The sequence below is a fragment of the Ranitomeya imitator genome, chromosome 3, assembly GCF_032444005.1.
Source record: "Ranitomeya imitator isolate aRanImi1 chromosome 3, aRanImi1.pri, whole genome shotgun sequence".
In the NCBI taxonomy this organism is placed as follows: Eukaryota; Metazoa; Chordata; class Amphibia; order Anura; family Dendrobatidae; genus Ranitomeya; species Ranitomeya imitator.
The window spans coordinates 831,612,360-831,631,870 of NC_091284.1; the positions used below are offsets into that span (position 1 = coordinate 831,612,360).

Here is a 19,511-nt window from a genome sequence, read left to right on the forward strand (position 1 = left end):
GCTCCGCTCCGTACACCTCGTACACACACGGCTCCGCTCCGTACACCTCGTACACACACGGCTCCGCTCCGTACACCTCGTACACACACGGCTCCGCTCCGTACAACTCGTACACACACGGCTCCGCTCCGTACACCTCGTACACACACGGCTCCGCTCCGTACACCTCGTACACACACGGCTCCGCTCCGTACACCTCGTACACACACGGCTCCGCTCCGTACACCTCGTACACACACGGCTCCGCTCCGTACACCTCGTACACACACGGCTCCGCTCCGTACACCTCGTACACACACGGCTCCGCTCCGTACACCTCGTACACACACGGCTCCGCTCCGTACACCTCGTACACACACGGCTCCGCTCCGTACAACTCGTACACACACGGCTCCGCTCCGTACACCTCGTACACACACGGCTCCGCTCCATACACCTCGTACACACACGGCTCCGCTCCGTACAACTCGTACACACACGGCTCCGCTCCATACACCTCGTACACACACGGCTCCGCTCCGTACACCTCGTACACACACGGCTCCGCTCCGTACACCTCGTACACACACGGCTCCGCTCCGTACACCTCGTACACACACGGCTCCGCTCCGTACACCTCGTACACACACGGCTCCGCTCCGTACAACTCGTACACACACGGCTCCGCTCCGTACACCTCGTACACACACGGCTCCGCTCCATACACCTCGTACACACACGGCTCCGCTCCGTACACCTCGTACACACACGGCTCCGCTCCATACACCTCGTACACACACGGCTCCGCTCCGTACAACTCGTACACACACGGCTCAGCTCCGTACACCTCGTACACACACGGCTCCGCTCCGTACACCTCGTACACACACGGCTCCGCTCTGTACAACTCGTACACACACGGCTCAGCTCCGTACACCTCGTACGCACACGGCTCCGCTCCGTACACCTCGTACACACACGGCTCAGCTCCGTACACCTCGTACACACACGGCTCCGCTCTGTACAACTCGTACACACACGGCTCTGCTCCATCCACTCTGTAAACCCCTCCTGACCCCACACATAAACTTCCCCTCATCCAGCACCATGACAACCAGCACAGCAGAGTCCTGCATACACTAAGGCTCCTGATCATGTGACTCCTGACTCCTCCCCTCCTATGACCTCATCACAGGTCCTCTGCACTCTCTCCTGAATACGCGCCTTCGCTGCCCTGATAAACCAATCAGCGTCATGCCAATTGCAGCCCATGAAGCGCTGATCTGCACAGCCAATCAGCGGCTACAGCTCCCACAGACTGCCCCTCCCCTGACACGCCCACTGCACAGAGCAGCCTCGAAGTGCAAAGTCGTTCCCGCAGCGACCTGAGCTAGGCCCCGCCCCTTTTCCGTGACGTCATGTCACAGGAACCTCGGCGCTCGAAGTTTCTTTCCCTCCCGTGGATTCCCCCTCGTGTCCCGGTGCGCGGCTCTGCAGGAGGAGGTTCGTACAGAGTGCTCGTCACCCCCCTCCTATATCGCCTCCATACTCCGCAGCGTTCTCACCCTCACTATAGCGCTTATTCACACCTGGGAGTCCTGGCTGTGTCTGTGCAGTGAGTGCGGTTTCCCCTTTGTCTCCAGACAGTAATGTCCTCCCCTGTGTACCGGCCACTGTAAGAATTCTCCCTTCTTCCCCCACATGATAATATTCCCCTGTTCACCTGCAGGGGCCATAAGTCCTCTGTGGCCCTAAATAGTATTAGTGGCCCCTGTGTGCCCCCATATATCACTACTGGCCCCTGTGTGCCCCCATATACCACTCCTGGCCCCTGTGTGCCCCCATATATCACTACTGGCCCCTGTGTGCCCCCATATACCACTCCTGGCCCCTGTGTGCCCCCATATATCACTGCTGGCCCCCGTGTGCCCCCATATACCACTCCTGGCCCCTGTGTGCCCCCAATATATCACTACTGGCCCCTGTCTGCTCCCCATATATCACTACTGGCCCCTGTGTGCCCCCAATATATCACTACTGGCCCCTGTCTGCTCCCCATATATCACTACTGGCCACCGTGTGCCCCCATATATTATTACTGGCCCCTGTGTGCCCACATATATCACTGCTGGCCCCCATATATTAGTACTGCCCACTGTCTGCCCCCCATATATCACTGCTGGCCCCTGTGTGCCCCCATATATCACTACTGGCCCCCGTGTGCCCCCCATATATCACTACTGGCCCCTGTGTGCCCCCCCCCCATATACCACTACTGGCCCCTGTGTGCCCCCATATATCACTACTGGCCCCTGTGTGCCCCCAATATATCACTACTGGCCCCTGTCTGCTCCCCATATATCACTGCTGGCCACCGTGTGCCCCCATATATTATTACTGGCCCCTGTGTGCCCACATATATCACTGCTGGCCCCCGTGTGCCCCCATATATTAGTACTGCCCACTGTCTGCCCCCCATATATCACTGCTGGCCCCTGTGTGCCCCCATATATCACTACTGGCCCCTGTGTGCCCCCAATATATCACTACTGGCCCCTGTCTGCTCCCCATATATCACTACTGGCCCCCGTGTGCCCCCCATATATCACTGCTGGCCCCCGTGTGCCCCCATATATCACTGCTGGCCCCCGTGTGCCCCCATATATTACTACTGCCCACTGTCTGCCCTCCATATATCACTGCTGGCCCCTGTGTGCCCCCATATATCACTACTGGCCCCCGTGTGCCCCCCATATATCACTACTGGCCCCCGTGTGCCCCCCATATATCACTACTGGCCCCTGTGTGCCCCCATATACCACTACTGGCCCCTGTGTGCCCCCAATATATCACTACTGGCCCCTGTGTGCCCCCAATATATCACTACTGGCCCCTGTCTGCTCCCCATATATCACTGCTGGCCACCGTGTGCCCCCATATATTATTACTGGCCCCTGTGTGCCCACATATATCACTGCTGGCCCCTGTGTGCCCCCATATATCACTACTGGCCCCCGTGTGCCCCCCATATATCACTACTGGCCCCCGTGTGCCCCCCATATATTACTGCTGGCCCCCGTGTGCCCCCATATACCACTACTGGCCCCTGTGTGCCCCCATATATTAGTACTGCCCACTGTCTGCCCCCCATATATCACTGCTGGCCCCTGTGTGCCCCCATATATCACAACTGGCCCCTGTGTGCCCCCATATATTATTACTGGCCCCTGTGTGCCCCCATATATTAGTACTGCCCACTGTCTGCCCCCCATATATCACTGCTGGCCCCCGTGTGCCCCCCATATATCACTGCTGGCCCCCGTGTGCCCCCCATATATCACTGCTGGCCCCCGTGTGCCCCCATATATCACTGCCGGCCCCCGTGTGCCCCCCATATATCACTGTCGGCCCCCGTGTGCCCCCCATATATCACTGCTGACCCCCGTGTGCCCCCCATATATCACTGCTGGCCCCTGTGTGCCCCCATATATCACTGCTGGCCCCCGTGTGCCCCCCATATATTACTGCCGGCCCCCGTGTGCCCCCCATATATCACTGCCGGCCCCCGTGTGCCCCCCATATATCACTGCTGGCCCCCGTGTGCCCCCCCCATATATCACTGCCGGCCCCCGTGTGCCCCCTATATGTTAATAATGCCCCCTGAGTGCCCCCATATGTTAGTAATGCATTTGGGAGGCCCCCAAATGCATTATATAGTCGCCCAAACCCCCAAAATCAGTGCTTTCATGGAACTTTAGTGTAATGTGTATGGGGGCGATGAAAGGTTATTGGATGCTGCCTCTGGCCGGGCCTAATAGACCTTCATACCATTATTATTACACACTAGCTGAAGAGCCCGGCGTTGCCTGAGCATAGTAAATATCTGTGGTTAGTTATAGCACCTCACGTCTCTTATTTTCCCATCATGCCTCTCATTTTCTCCCTTACACCTCTCATTTTCTCCCTTACACCTCTCATTTTCTCCCTTACACCTCTCATTTTCTCCCTTACACCTCTCATTTTCCCCCTCACTCCTCTCATTTTCCCCCTCACTCCTCTTATTTTCCCCTCTAACACTTGTCATTTCGACCTCACATCTATCATTTTCCGATCACTCCACTATTTTCCCTCACTGGTCTCATTTTTCACTCACACCTTTTCATTTTCACCTCACACCTCTCATTTTCACCTCAGTATATACATGTTTGTCATCTTCCTTATATATAGTATACACCTGTATGTCTTTTCTTGTATATAGTATATACCTGTATGTCATCTCCCCTGTAAATAGTATATACCTGCTGTATGTCATCTCCTCCAGTATATTGTATATACCCATGTGTCATCTCCTCCTGTATATAGTATATACCTGTGTCATCTCCCCTGTATATACTATATACCTGTATGTCATCTCCCCTGTATATAGTATATATGTGTGTGTCATCTCCTCCTGTATATAGTATATACCTGTCATCTCCTCCTGTATAGTGTATATACCTGTCATCTCCTCCTGTATATAGTATGTACGTGTGTCATCTCCTGTATATAGTATATACCTGTAAGTCATCTCCTGTATATAGTGTATACCTGTGTCATCTGCTCCTGTATATAGTATATACCTGTGTCTTCTGCTCCTGTGTATAGTATATACCTGTGTATCATCTGCTCCTGTATATACTTTATATCTGTGTATCATCTCCTCCTGTATATAGTATATACCTTTAGGTCATCTGCTCCTGTATATAGTATATACCTGTATGTCATCTCCCCTGTATATAGTATATATCTGTGTGTTATCTCCTCCTGTATATAGTATATACCTGTATCATCTCCTCCTGTATATATAGTGTATACGTGTGTCATATCCTCCTGTATATAGTATATATCTGTGTCATATCCTCCTGTATATAGTATATATCTGTGTGTCATCTTCTCCTGTATATAGTATGTACCTGTATGTCATCTCCTCCTCTATATAGTATATACCTGTGTGTCATCTCTCCTGTATACAGTATATATCTGTGTGTCATCTCCCCTGTATATAGTATATACCTGTGTGTCATGTCCTCCTGTATTAGACCGCGTTCACACGTTATTTGCTCAGTATTTTTACCTCAGTATTTGTAAGATAAATTGGCAGCCTGATAAATCCCCCGCCAACAGGAAGCCCTCCCCCCTGGCAGTATATATTAGCTCACACATACACATAATAGACAGGTCATGTGACTGACAGCTGCCGTATTTCCTATATGGTACATTTGTTGCTCTTGTAGTTTGCTTATTAATCAGATTTTTATTTTTGAAGGATAATACCAGACTTGTGTGTGTTTTAGGGCGAGTTTCATGTGTCAAGTTGTGTGTGTTGAGTTGCGTGTGGCGACATGCATGTAGCGACTTTTGTGAGATGAGATTTGTGTGGCAACATGCGTGTAGCAACTTTTTGTGTGTCGAGTTGCATGTGACAGGTTAGTGTAGCAAGTTGTGTGCAGCAAGTTTTGCGCATGGCGAGTTTTGTGCGTGGCGAGTTTTGTGTGGTGCGTTTTGAGTATGTGCAAGTTTTGTGTGAGGCAACTTTTGCATGTGTTGCAACTTTTGTGCATGTGGCAATTTTTCCGCGTGTGCAAGTTTTGCGTGTGGCGAGTTTTCCATGGGGTGAGTTTTGCACGTGTGGCGAGTTTTGCGTGAGCCTAGTTTTGCATGTGGCGAGTTTTGAGCGGCGACTTTTGTGTTTCGACTTTTATGTGGCGAGGTTGGTGTATGTGTGGTGAAATGTGTGCTGAGGGTGGTATATGTTCAAGCATGTGGTAGTGTGTGGCGCATTTTGTGTGTGTGTTCATATCCCCGTGTGTGGTGAGTATCCCATGTCGGGGCCCCACCTTAGCAACTTTACGGTATATACTCTTTGGCGCCATTGCTCTTGTTCACATCTGGCAGCTGTCAATTTGCCTCCAACACTTTTCCTTTCACTTTTTCCCCATTATGTAGATAGGGGCAAAATTGTTTGGTGAATTGGAACGCGCAGGGTTAAAATTTCGCCCCACAACATAGCCTATGACGCCCTCGGGGTCCAGACGTGTGACTGTGCATAGTTTTGTGGCTGTAGCTGCGACGGTGCAGATGCCAATCCTGGACATACATACATTCAGCTTTATATATATATATATATATATATATATATATATATATATATATATATATATATATATATATATATACTAGCTGAAGTGCCCGGCGTTGCCTGGGCATAGTAAATATCTGGTTAGTTATAGCACCTCACATCTCTCATTTTCCCCTCACTCCTCTCATTCCCCCCTAACACTTGTCATTTCGACCTCACATCTGTCATTTTCCGATCACTCCACTATTTTCCCTCACTCCTCTCATTTTGCACTCACACCTTTTCATTTTCACCTCAGTATATACATGTTTGTCATCTCCCTTATATATAGTATATACCTGTATGTCATCTCCTGTATATAGTATATACCTGTATGTCATCTCACCTGTATATAGTATATACCTGCTGTGTGTCATCCCCCCTGTATATAGTATATACCTGTATGTCATCATCTCCTATATATAGTATATACCTGTATGTCATCTCCTTCTATATATAGTATATACCTGTATGTCATCTCCTCCTGTATATAGTATATACCTGTGTGTCATCTCCCCTGTATATAGTATATATCTGTGTGTAATCTCCTCCTGTATATAGTATATACCTGTATGTCATCTTCTATATATAGCATATACCTGTATGTCATCTCCTCCTGTATATAGTATATACCTGTGTGTCATCTCCTCCCGTATTAGACCTCGTTCACACGTTATTTGGTCAGTATTTTTACCTCAGTATTTGTAAGATAAATTGGCAGCCTGATAAATCCCCAGCCAACAGGAAGCCCTCCCCCTGGCAGTATATATTAGCTCACACTCACACATACACATAATAGACAGGTCATGTGACTGACAGCTGCATATGTACATATGGTACATTTGTTGCTCTTGTAGTTTGTCTGCTTAAAAATCAGATTTTTATTTTTGAAGGATAATACCAGACTTGTGTGTGTTTTAGGGCGAGTTTCGTTTGTCAAGTTGTGTGTGTTGAGTTGCGTTTGGCGACATGCATGTAGCGACTTTTGTGAGATGAGTTTTGTGTGGGGACATGCGTGAGTGTCGAGTTGCATGTGACAGGTTAGTGTAGAAAGTTGTGTGCAGCAAGTTTTGCGCATGCCAAGTTTTGCTTGTGGCGAGTTTTCCATGAGGTGAGTTTTGCACTTGTGGCGAGTTTTGCGTGAGCCTAGTTTTTGCATGTGGCGAGTTTTGCGCGGCGACTTTTGTGTTTCGACTTTTATGTGGCGAGGTTGGTGTATGTGTGGTGAAATGTGTGCTGAGGGTAATATGTGTTCAAGCACGTGGTAGTATGTGGCGCATTTTGTGTGTGTGTGTTCATATCCCCGTGTGTGGTGAGTATTCCATGTCGGGGCCCCACCTTAGCAACTGATCGGTATATACTCTTTGGCGCCATCGCTCTCACTTTTTAAGCCCCCCTTGTTCACATCTGGCAGCTGTCAATTTGCCTCCAACACTTTTCCTTTCACTTTTTTCCCCATTATGTAGATAGGGGCAAAATTGTTTGGTGAATTGGAACGCTCGGGGTGAAAATTTCGCCTCACAACATAGCCTATGACGCTCTCAGGGTCCAGACGTGTGACTGTGCAAAATTTTGTGGCTGTAGCTGCGACGGTGCAGATGCCAATCCCGGACATACATACATACATACACACACACACACATTCAGCTTTATATATTAGATGTAAGTACCGTAGTAACTAGGCCGCCTGATACTATGGAGTATTTGGGGCAGGAAGGGCGTTCAGCCGAACTCTCACACCTTAGGCTAGTTTCACATTTGCGTTAGAATCCGCAGCGTTTAATCCGCAAACGCAAGTACAGGAAAAAAACGCATAGAAGCGCGTACAAACGCAGCGGTTTTTAGGCGCATGCGGTTTAAAAGCACTGCGTTTGTATGCGCTTCTATGCGTTTTTTCATGTGTTTGCGTTTTTTGTGCGCATGGTGGAAAATTTTACAGGAGAAAAATCTAGATAACCAGACACCGCCAATGGGACTACAGAGGGCGTGTATTATGGGATATCTATATACATAGACCCTAGGACTGCTGAAATCTTACCAGTGTGCTACTGTATCCTGTGTCATGATGGATCTTCACATGGAGAGCTTTTTCTTTAACCTGGATCTAAGCATCAAGCTTTTTATTGCGTGTGCGTTTGCTTGGGAGCAACACCGAAACCGTGAAAGATGGAGAAGGACACGGCGTAGGCATTTTTGGCAACACCCCATTATAGAACTGCGGGAGAGCCGTGGAGAGGCGTGGAGCCTATCACACGCTGTATGGCGAGCTTAATGCCAACTCGGACAAATTCCCGGAATATACCAGGATGTCGCAAGACTCTTTTTTTGGAGTTGCTTGCTCGTGTCCAAGGAGTCATACGGAGACAGGACAACCAGCTCCGTAGAGCGATTCCAGCAGAGGAACGTCCCCTGGTTACCTTAAGGTACGTAATAATTCTAAACAAATGCCAGTCATAATTATTGTTGGTCTGACATGTATTCTTTGTATTTTCCTTTATGTCTTTAGCAGAATAACAGCATAAATAGAATTGATTGTAATTTATTTTTTCTTTATTTTATTACAGATTTCTGGCAACCGGATAGAGCTTGTCATCCCTCCGCTTCCAGTACCGGCTTGGAATTTCCACACTGTCCGGAATAGTTTTGGACACCTGCCGGGCTTTGTGGAACGTTCTCCGTCAAGAATTTATACCCCTACCCACCGAGGACATGTGGATGGCAATTGCTGATAATTTCTGGACTGTGTGTGATTTCCCCAACTGGGTCCGGTGGATGGAAAGCACATAAGGATTATCAAACCAGCCAGAACGGGATCAGATTTCTTCAACTATAAAAAATATTTTTCAGTAGTTCCCATGGCAATAGCTGATGCGGACTGTCGCTTCATCGCCGTGGACATTGGTGCTTTTGGCCGTGGCAACGATTCCCAGACTTTCAAAAACTCAGATATGGGCCGACGTGTTTATGACAAAAATTTTAATTTTCCACAGCTACGACTTCTCCCCAACACTCAAGGCCCACCGATGCCATTTGTTATGGTTAGGGATGAGGCTTTTCAGATGTGTGAAAACCTACTGAAGCCATATTCAAGTCGGGACTTGAACCACACAAAACGGATCTATAACTACAGACTGACCAAGGCCCGCAGAACAGTAGAGTGTGCCTTTGGGATTATGGTCTCAAAATGGCGCATTCTTGCAATAGCCATAAATCTAAAAATGGAGACAGTGGATGAGGTGGTAAAAGCCTGTGTGGTTCTCCGCAATTACATTCTGGCTAAGGAGCGACCCAACATTGAACTTGATGAACAAGTTGCAAACCCTTTGCCTGATTACCAGCATCGCCCGCTGCGGTCAACTGTTGAAGTTGGCCACATGCGGGACCAATTTTCTGCCTTTTTTGATTCTGAGATGGGACATGTGGCATGGCAGGACAATATTGTGTAAAATGTCCTGTTGGCTTTGGGTCTGTACCAGTTATGTTTTAAATGTTGCTGTTTGTTAATAAATTATTATCTTGACCATGTCTCCTATGTATTTCCTATCAAAACCACTTTGGTTTTTTGGGCTTAGGTTGTTGACGTCATTGCGTCCTGACTCTGTTCACCAGTAGCTATTTGACGCAGACTGAAGAGATGATGGCTGTTTGGTGCCGTCACATTAGCAGTATTTGTTTAGTACTTTACATCAGTATTTGTAAGCCAAAACCATGAGTGGGTGATAAATGCAGAAGTGGTGCATATCTTTTTATTATACTTTTCCTCGCATTGTTCCACTCCTGTTTTTGGCTACAAATACTGATGTAAAATACTGAGCAATACTGAGCGTGTGACGACAGCCTGCAAATCAGATCAAGTCAGGTGTCAGAAATAATGAATTCCTGATGCACAAATAAATGCCTCATGAATTCATTATTTCTGACAAATGTCCTGGTGAGTATAGATATGCCTTGTATGACCTCCATCGTCCATTCACTTTGTGTGAAATAGATTTTATGTACACAGAAGATAACATTGAGGTAATACAAGGCATTTCTCTAATCACCAGGTCAGGTGTCATAACTAATGATTTTTTGAACACATGACCTGTTGAGTATAGTTCTGCTGTGTATTACCACAATTTTCTCTTCAGTCTGCGACACAAAGTCACAGAGTATACAGATGGAAGAGATTATGGAGAAAATACAAGTATTTTTTTGGGCCACCTCATAGCTCTATACCAAACACACACAAAGCTGCAGTGTTGTACTTACTACCTTTAGGAGCTAGGAGGTGGCAAACAAATAGCGTGCGGCGCATTTTTTTATTTGGCGCGCGGTGTGTGTTGCCGGCGGCGAAATACACAATTGACCAAACCTTATTGGGGGCAAAAAACATAATTATTTATTTTAACAAAGCAACTAAAAAATAATAATTTTAACTGCGCCTGCTTGGGGTTGATTGACGGAAATGGGGGGTGTGGAGCTGTGAGGGCTGGCTAACTGTGGACGACGCAGGGGTGGCTGGAGAAGGTGCAATAAAATTACTGGGGTCTGGAAATTCGGGGATTGGGCTAGACACATGAGAGGGCAGAGACAAACTGGAAGGGTGAGATGTCATGATCCCAATGGCAGGGAATCACAAAAGGACAAACACAAACGAGCTCTAGGGTGATGGAACCTGAGCTGACCGCGACCCTAAACCTAAACACACAAATAGCAATAGCCGGGGAACGTGCCTACGATGATCCTAGACGTCTCGCACCAGCCGAAGATCTAACTTCCCCTATTAGAAGAAACACAGACCTCTCTTGCCTCCAGAGAAATACCCCACAGAAATAGCAGCCCCCCACATATAATGACGGTGAAATGAGAGGAAAGCACATACGTAGTATGAAAACAGATTCAGCAAAATGAGGCCCGCTAAAGCTAGATAGCAGAGGATACAAAAGTAAACTGCGCGGTCAGCAAAAAACCCTTCAAAAAACCATCCTGAAATTACTTGAACTCATGTTCCAACTCATGGAACATGAGGAGTAATTACAGCCCACTAGAGCAACCAGCAGCAAAGAATCACATATCTGCAAACTGGACTAAGACCAAAATTAAGCAAAACGTGGAACAGGAAAAACAAAAACTTAGCTTGTCCTGAAGATTACTGAAGCCAGTAGCAGAGGTAACAAGACACACTGATAACATTGATAGCCGGCCAGGAAATGACAAAAAAGCCAGGTTAAATAGGAAACTCCCATATCCTGAAGGAACAGGTGGAACCCAGAGACCGCAGAAAACACAAGTCACCCAGTACCATCAGTAACCACCAGAGGGAGCCCAAAAACAGAACTCACAACAGTACCCCCCCCTTGAGGAGGGGTCACCGAACCCTCACGAGAACCACCAGGGCGACCAGGATGAGCCCTATGAAAGGCGCGGACCAAATCATCAGCATGAACATCAGAGGCAACCACCCAGGAATTATCCTCCTGACCATAACCCTTCCACTTGACCAAATACTGGAGTTTCCGTCTGGAAACACGAGAATCCAAGATCTTCTCCACAACATACTCCAATTCTCCCTCCACCAGCACCGGAGCAGGAGGCTCAAGCGAAGGAACAACAGGTACCTCATACTTCCGCAACAACGACCGATGGAACACATTATGAATAGCAAACGATGCCGGAAGATCCAAACGAAACGACACAGGGTTAAGAATTTCCAAGATCCTATAGGGACCGATGAACCGAGGCTTGAACTTAGGAGAAGAGACCTTCATAGGAACAAAACGAGAAGACAACCACACCAAGTCCCCAACACGAAGTCGAGGACCCACGCGGCAACGGCGATTAGCAAACTGCTGAGCCCTCTCCTGGGACAACTTCAAATTGTCCACCACATGACTCCAAATCTGATGCAACCTATCCACCACCATGTCCACTCCAGGACAATCAGAAGGCTCCACCTGACCAGAGGAAAAACGAGGATGAAACCCCGAATTACAAAAGAAAGGGCAAACTCGGCCAGCGGCAAAAAGGTAACCCAGTCATCCTAATCAGCAGAAACAAAACACCTCAAATAAGTTTCCAAGGTCTGATTAGTTCGTTCCGTCTGGCCATTCGTCTGAGGATGGAATGCAGACGAAAAGGACAAATCAATGCCCATCTTAGCACAGAACGTCCGCCAAAATCTAGACACAAACTGGGATCCCCTGTCAGAAACTATGTTCTCCGGAATCCCATGCAAACGAACCACGTTCTGGAAAAACAGAGGGACCAACTCAGAGGAGGAAGGTAACTTAGGCAAGGGTACCAGATGAACCATTTTAGAAAAGCGATCACACACAACCCAGATGACGGACATTTTTTGAGAGACAGGGAGATCCGAAATAAAGTCCATGGAAATGTGCGTCCAAGGCCTCTTCGGGATAGGCAAAGGTGACAACAATCCACTGGCCCGAGAACAGCAAGGCTTAGCCCGAGCACAAACCTCACAAGACTGCACAAAAGAATGCACATCCCTCGACAAGGAAGGCCACCAAAAAGACCTGGCCACCAAGTCTCTAGTACCAAATATTCCAGGATGACCTGCCAACGCAGAAGTATGGACCTCGGAGATGACTCTACTGGTCCAATTATCCGGAACAAACAGTCTCTCAGGCGGACAACGATCAGGTTTACCCGCCTGAAACTCCTGCAAAGCACGTCGCAAGTCTGGGGAAACAGCCGACAAAATCACCCCATCCCTAAGGATACCAGTGGGCTCAGAATTTCCAGGGGAATCAGGCACAAAACTCCTAGAAAGAGCATCCGCCTTCACATTCTTTGAACCTGGCAGGTATGAAACCACAAAATTGAAACGAGAGAAAAACAGTGACCAACGAGCCTGTCTAGGATTCAGACGCCTGGCAGACTCAAGGTAAATCAGATTTTTGTGATCAGTCAAGACCACCACACGATGTCTAGCACCCTCTAGCCAATGACGCCACTCCTCAAATGCCCACTTCATGGCCAAAAGTTCCCGATTACCAACATCATAATTCCGCTCAGCCGGCGAAAACTTTCTAGAAAAAAACGCGCATGGCTTCATCACTGAGCCATCGGAGCTTCTCTGTGACAAAACCGCCCCCGCTCCAATCTCGGAAGCATCAACCTCAACCTGAAAAGGAAGTGAAACATCCGGCTGACGCAACACAGGAGCAGAAGAAAACCGGCGCTTAAGTTCCTGAAAGGCCTCCACAGCCGCAGGAGACCAATCAGCAACATCAGCACCCTTCTTAGTCAAATCCGTCAAAGGCTTAACAACACTAGAAAAATTAGTTATGAAACGACGATAGAAATTAGCAAAGCCCAAGAACTTCTGTAGACTCTAAAGAGACGTAGGCTGCGTCCAGTCACAAATAGCCTGAACCTTGACGGGATCCATCTCAATAGTAGAAGGGGAAAAAATATACCCCAAGAAAGAAATCTTCTGGACTCCAAAGAGACACTTTGAGCCTTTCACAAACAAGGAATTGGCCCGCAGGACCTGAAACACCTTCCTGACCTGCCGAACATGGGACTCCCAGTCATCAGAAAAAACCAAAACATCATCCAAATACACAATCATAAATTTATCCAGATATTCACGGAAAATATCGTGCATAAAGGACTGGAAGACTGAAGGAGCATTAGAAAGTCCAAAAGGCATTACCAAATACTCAAAATGGCCCTCAGGCGTATTAAATGCGGTTTTCCACTCATCACCTTGCTTTATTCGTATAAGATTATACGCACCCCGAAGATCAACCTTAGTGAACCATTTAGCCCCCTTAATGCGAGCAAACAAATCAGTCAACAATGGCAAAGGATACTGATATTTTACGGTAATCTTATTCAAAAGACGATAATCTATACAAGGCCTCAAGGAACCATCTTTTTTGGCCACGAAAAAAAAACCTGCTCCCAAAGGGGACGAAGATGGACGGATATGTTCCTTTTCCAAGGACTCCTTAACATAATCCCGCATAGCAGTATGCTCTGGCACTGACAGATTTAACAAACGACCTTTAGAAAATTTACTGGCAGGAATTAAATTTATAGCACAATCGCAATCCCTGTGAGGAGGAAGCGAACTGAGCTTAGGCTCCTCAAAAACATCCCGATAATCAGACAAAAACACAGGAACCTCCGAAGGAGTAGATGAAGCGATAGAAATCGGAGGTGCATCATCATGAACCCCCTGACAACCCCAGCTTAACACAGACATTGTTTTCCAGTCAGGGACTGGATTATGAGTTTGTAACCATGGCAGACCAAGCACTAGGACATCATGCAAATTATACAATACCAGGAAGCGAATCACCTCCTGATGAATGGGAGTCATACGCATGGTCACCTGTGTCCAGTACTGAGGTTTATTCATAGCCAAAGGTGTAGAGTCAATTCCCTTCAAAGGAATAGGGACTTCCAGAGGCTCCAGACTAAACCCACAGCGATTGGCAAATGACCAATCCATAAGACTCAGGGCAGCGCCTGAATCCACATAGGCATCGACGGAAATGGCTGATAATGAACAAATCAGAGTCACAGACAGAATGAACTTAGACTGTAAAGTACTAATGGCAACAGACTTATCAACCTTTTTTGTGCGTTTAGAGCATGCTGATATAACATGAGCTGAATCGCCACAATAAAAGCACAACCCATTTTTCCGCCTATAGTTTTGCCGTTCACTTCTGGACTGAATTCTATCACATTACATTATCTCAGGTGACTGTTCAGAAGACACCGCCAAATGATGCACAGATTTGCGCTCCCGTAAACGCCGATCAATCTGAATAGCCATAGTCATAGACTCATTCAGACCTGTAGGCGCAGGGAACCCCACCATAACATCTTTAATGGCCTCAGAAAGGCCATCTCTGAATCTTGCAGCCAGGGCGCACTCATTCCACTGAGTAAGCACCGACCACTTCCGAAATTTTTGACAATAAATTTCTGCTTCATCTTGCCCCTGAGAGAGAGCTAATAAAGCTTTTTCAGCCTGAATCTCTTGGTTTGGTTCCTCATAGAGCAAACCCAATGCCAGAAAAAACGCATCCACATTAAGCAACGCAGGATCCCCTGGTGCCAATGCAAATGCCCAATTCTGAGGGTCACCCCGCAGGAAAGATATAATAATCTTGACTTGCTGAGCAGGGTCTCCAGAGGAGCGAGATTTCAAAGAAAGAAACAACTTGCAATTGTTCCTAAAATTCAGAAAACTAGATCTATCTCCAGAAAAAAACTCTGGGACAGGAATTCTAGGTTCAGACATAGGAGCATGTACAACAAAGTCTTGTATATTTTGAACCTTAGCAGCACGATTGTTCAGGCTGGAAGCTAAACTCTGGACGTCCATGATAAACAGCTGAGGTCAGAGCCATTCAAGGATTAACAGGAGGGAGAAAAAAAAAAAACAAACTTCCTCAGACTACTTTTCCTCCTACTTCAGCCAAAACAATTACCACTTTGTGGCCGGCTATACTGTCATGATCCCAATGGCAGGGAATCACAAAAGGACAAACACAAACAAGCTCTAGGGTGATGGAACCTGAGCTGACCGCGACCCTAAACCTAAACACACAAATAGCAATAGCCGGGGAACGTGCCTACGATGATCCTAGACGTCTCGCACCAGCCGAAGATCTAACTTCCCCTATTAGAAGAAACACAGACCTCTCTTGCCTCCAGAGAAATACCCCACAGAAATAGCAGCCCCCCACATATAATGACGGTGAAATGAGAGGAAAGCACATACGTAGTATGAAAACAGATTCAGCAAAATGAGGCCCGCTAAAGCTAGATAGCAGAGGATACAAAAGTAAACTGCGCGGTCAGCAAAAAACCCTTCAAAAAACCATCCTGAAATTACTTGAACTCATATTCCAACTCATGGAACATGAGGAGTAATTACAGCCCACTAGAGCAACCAGCAGCAAAGAATCACATATCTGCAAACTGGACTAAGACCAAAATTAAGCAAAACGTGGAACAGGAAAAACAAAAACTTGGCTTGTCCTGAAGATTACTGAAGCCAGTAGCAGAGGTAACAAGACACACTGATAACATTGATAGCCGGCCAGGAAATGACAAAAAAGCCAGGTTAAATAGGAAACTCCCATATCCTGAAGGAACAGGTGGAACCCAGAGACCGCAGAAAACACGTCACCCAGTACCATCAGTAACCACCAGAGGGAGCCCAAAAACAGAACTCACAACAGTGAGACAAACCAGACATTAGACACATTGGGAGGTGAGGGGGGAGGGATAGCCATCTTCCTTTATTTTTTTTTTTCCTTTCCCTTTCTTTGATCGGCGCTGCGGTCCGCGGAGCCTCGTTGGGCTCATTGGTATCGGCCTGGCCGTGGTGGCCGACCTGTCACGGTCCATGTGCCGTTGCAGCTGCATTGTTGTGACGGGGAACGACAGGCCAGGGTCTGGCAGCGGCATTGTTGTGGTGGCGGGGAACGCCAGGCCAGGGTCTGGCAGCGGCATTGCTGTGGTGGCGGGTAAAGCCAGGCCAGGGTCCGGCAGGGGCATTGTTGTGGTGGTGGGTAACGCCAGGCCAGGTTCCGGCAGCGGCATTGTTGTGGTGGCGGGGAAGGCCAGGCAAGGGTCCGGCAGCTGCTGCATGTTAGTGGTCCTGCGGAAGGCCATGGCAGGGTCCTGCAGCTGCCGCATGGTGGTGTCAGTGGAGGAGGTCCAAGCAGGAGCCGCAGTTGTCATGGTGGTGGCGGTGGGCTGTCCAACAGCACTCGGCATGGTGGTGGTGCTATAGTGGTGTCCGGCAGTGCTTGGAATGGAGGTGGCCGTGCAGTGGTATGCAGCAGAGGTCGGCATATAGGTAAAGCATGACAGTGTGGGCACAGGTGGAAATGCCCCCAGTGTTTGCTGAAAATACCGACTCTGCTGCATAGCCTGCACGTAAGCAGCATTGCAGGCCTGCATAACACTAATCTGGAGATCGGGAGTAAGGTGTTCCGACATGCCCTGTTCAATTTGAATAAAAAATGATGTGCTGGCCTCTGGAGGTCGGCTTTCACTTGGGCAAGGGCTGTGGTAACCTCCTGGATACGTGTATTCATATGGCTAAGGGCAGTATCCAGTCGGTCACCCATCACCTTGAGTCCCTCGTGGAAAACCGAGCTCAAGTGCAGAAACTCGGGCATGAGTGACCTGTCTGCGGCCCTCTGCCGCTGCCAGGAGGAGCCCAAAAAAATGGGCAGAGGCAGAGGACTGGGGAAAGAGATCACCTGATGGACCAGCTTCCTGGTCTCCAGTTAGTGTGGCAGGCCCACTTGCTGCAGCACTGGAGGATGGCTGGGACGGGTCCGTGGCTGTCTGATGAAGGACCGCTCCAGAACCTGGGCCGACAGTGCTGCTCCATGTGCTGTGAAAAAAGAAGAAAAAAAATTAATACCAAACATTTACAAAACGCAAACTCCTGTGGAATATAAACAGATTAAGGCTGAGGTCACACTAGCAGTATTTGGTCATAGTTTTACATCAGACTTTGTAAGCCAAAACATGGAGTACAAGAGTACGAGGAGAAGTATAATCGAAACATATGCTCCACTTCTGCATTAATCACTGTTAAGTCCTTCTCAGTCCCTGGCTTACTAGAGGTAGGGATCCTGAGTAAATGACACGCAAACAAGGTATTGTGTGATCATATACAGGGGAAGCCCAGGAGCACATCTCTCTCTCTGGGCTTTGCCCTCCCTTTATATAGAAAAGAATTATTCTTTTACAGACATGCGCACAAGCGCTCATATTTCACTATCTCTTACATAAACAATCTATACCAGTCTTTATCAGTAGAAAGTTACATCATCTGGAAGGTGAATGAAAGGCTGCTATTGAAAGAAGGAATGCACACATGATTACTTCCATAAAAGGAAATGTCAAGTCAGCAGAAATGTATCTTGTTGTAAGCGAGATTTCTCAGGAAGAAGACAAGATGAATTCCTTTAGTTCAGTCTGATCTCCACAATTCCCCCCTTTGACATTTTCTTTTATTTATTTTATTACCACAGGGCCAAAGACAAAGCCTTTATTTGGTATTACACATGTACATGCTTGTATTCAATAAGAGAATCAAATCTAGTATTAATTCTTCCGTTTAACTCTCGCAACCTTTTCTTTGTTTTGCAATAAGTACAGATATTACAAAGGGATAGCAAAATAAGCGCAATAATCAGTATTAGCAAAGGATAACATAAGAGAAGAAGGAAAAAAAACTTTATACTCTTGCATCTATTACACAAAGTTTATCTGTGCATACTGAGATACTCTTGAGCACAATCTGGAATAGTACGTATATGACTACAATAATCATAACTATATGTATTATGCTCTGCATAATCCCAGCAACCCACCCACCGATTCCTCTGAACCAGTTGGCTGGGTTAAGAAAAGAAAAGGTATCTGACCACCAGCTATCCTTATTCTGGTCATTGTCTTTGTCATACTGATCTCTGAGTCGTTGTACGTCCTTTAATTTAAATGTCATACTCATAGTACTATTCGGGTCTATATAATGACAGCAGGTGGGTCCGATGATTTGACACATACCCCCTTGTGAGGCAGTTAGGTAATCCAATACCAGGGTATGTTGGTTAGTGACTATTATAAGCTGATTCTGTACAGCTATACTAGTGTTTAGTATATCCAATATATCCCAGATCTGATCATCTAGATAATCCGTGGCTCTAACTAATTTATCCCACATCTGTGTTAACATAGGATAAATAAAAATGGTACTAGCAATTTTGTTAGGAATTCCCATTTGTACTATATGTGGCCTCCCCGAGGGACGTGGTGAGTTATCTGCAGCTCTTTTATACAGTGTGTGCTTGGGCACGGCTTGCATATTCACTTGTTTATTTGAAATTATGAATGTAGCCGGGGTTAGGCGTCCTAATGTACAAGTACCCTTTATACCTACGGGAAGCCATTTATATGCTCCTTCTCCGCATATCCAAAATGTACCTTCAGGCAGATCCCATAGAGCTGAGTGCTGCAATACCAATCTGTGAGCCAAGTCCACAAATCTAGATACATTCTGAAGCATACACCAAGAGGGTTTTTGTCCCAAGGGGCTACAGTACCCGGCTGCGGGATTCCCACATACAGGCATTCCTTTGATATACTCATTGGATTCATTACAAACCAGGTTCCCCAGCTTACTTGTACAACTGTTTGCATCACCTTGGGGGAACAATTTAGAATGTTCCCATTTTCTATTATGTATGTATCTTTCCAATACTACAGGTTTGAAAGCATCAGAGGGGGGGACGGTTGTACTGAAACTAAGCTGTAGATTTTCTGTGGGGACCTGTCCTAAATTAGTTAATCCAGTCTTATTTCTAGGTACCCATTT

At 47.1% G+C, this 19,511-nt stretch overlaps 1 protein-coding gene across 1 annotated transcript in view; it reads left to right on the plus strand.

Annotated features, from left to right (window-relative positions):
* Positions 1 to 1,380: 1,380 nt before the first annotated feature.
* LOC138671367 (oocyte zinc finger protein XlCOF22-like) overlaps positions 1,381 to 19,511 on the plus strand; it is a 44,315-nt gene continuing 26,184 nt past the window's right edge. The window contains exon 1 of the mRNA XM_069759472.1: positions 1,381 to 1,482. The gene's annotated coding sequence lies outside the window, so the exon portion shown is untranslated. The remainder of the gene's footprint in view (positions 1,483 to 19,511) is intronic.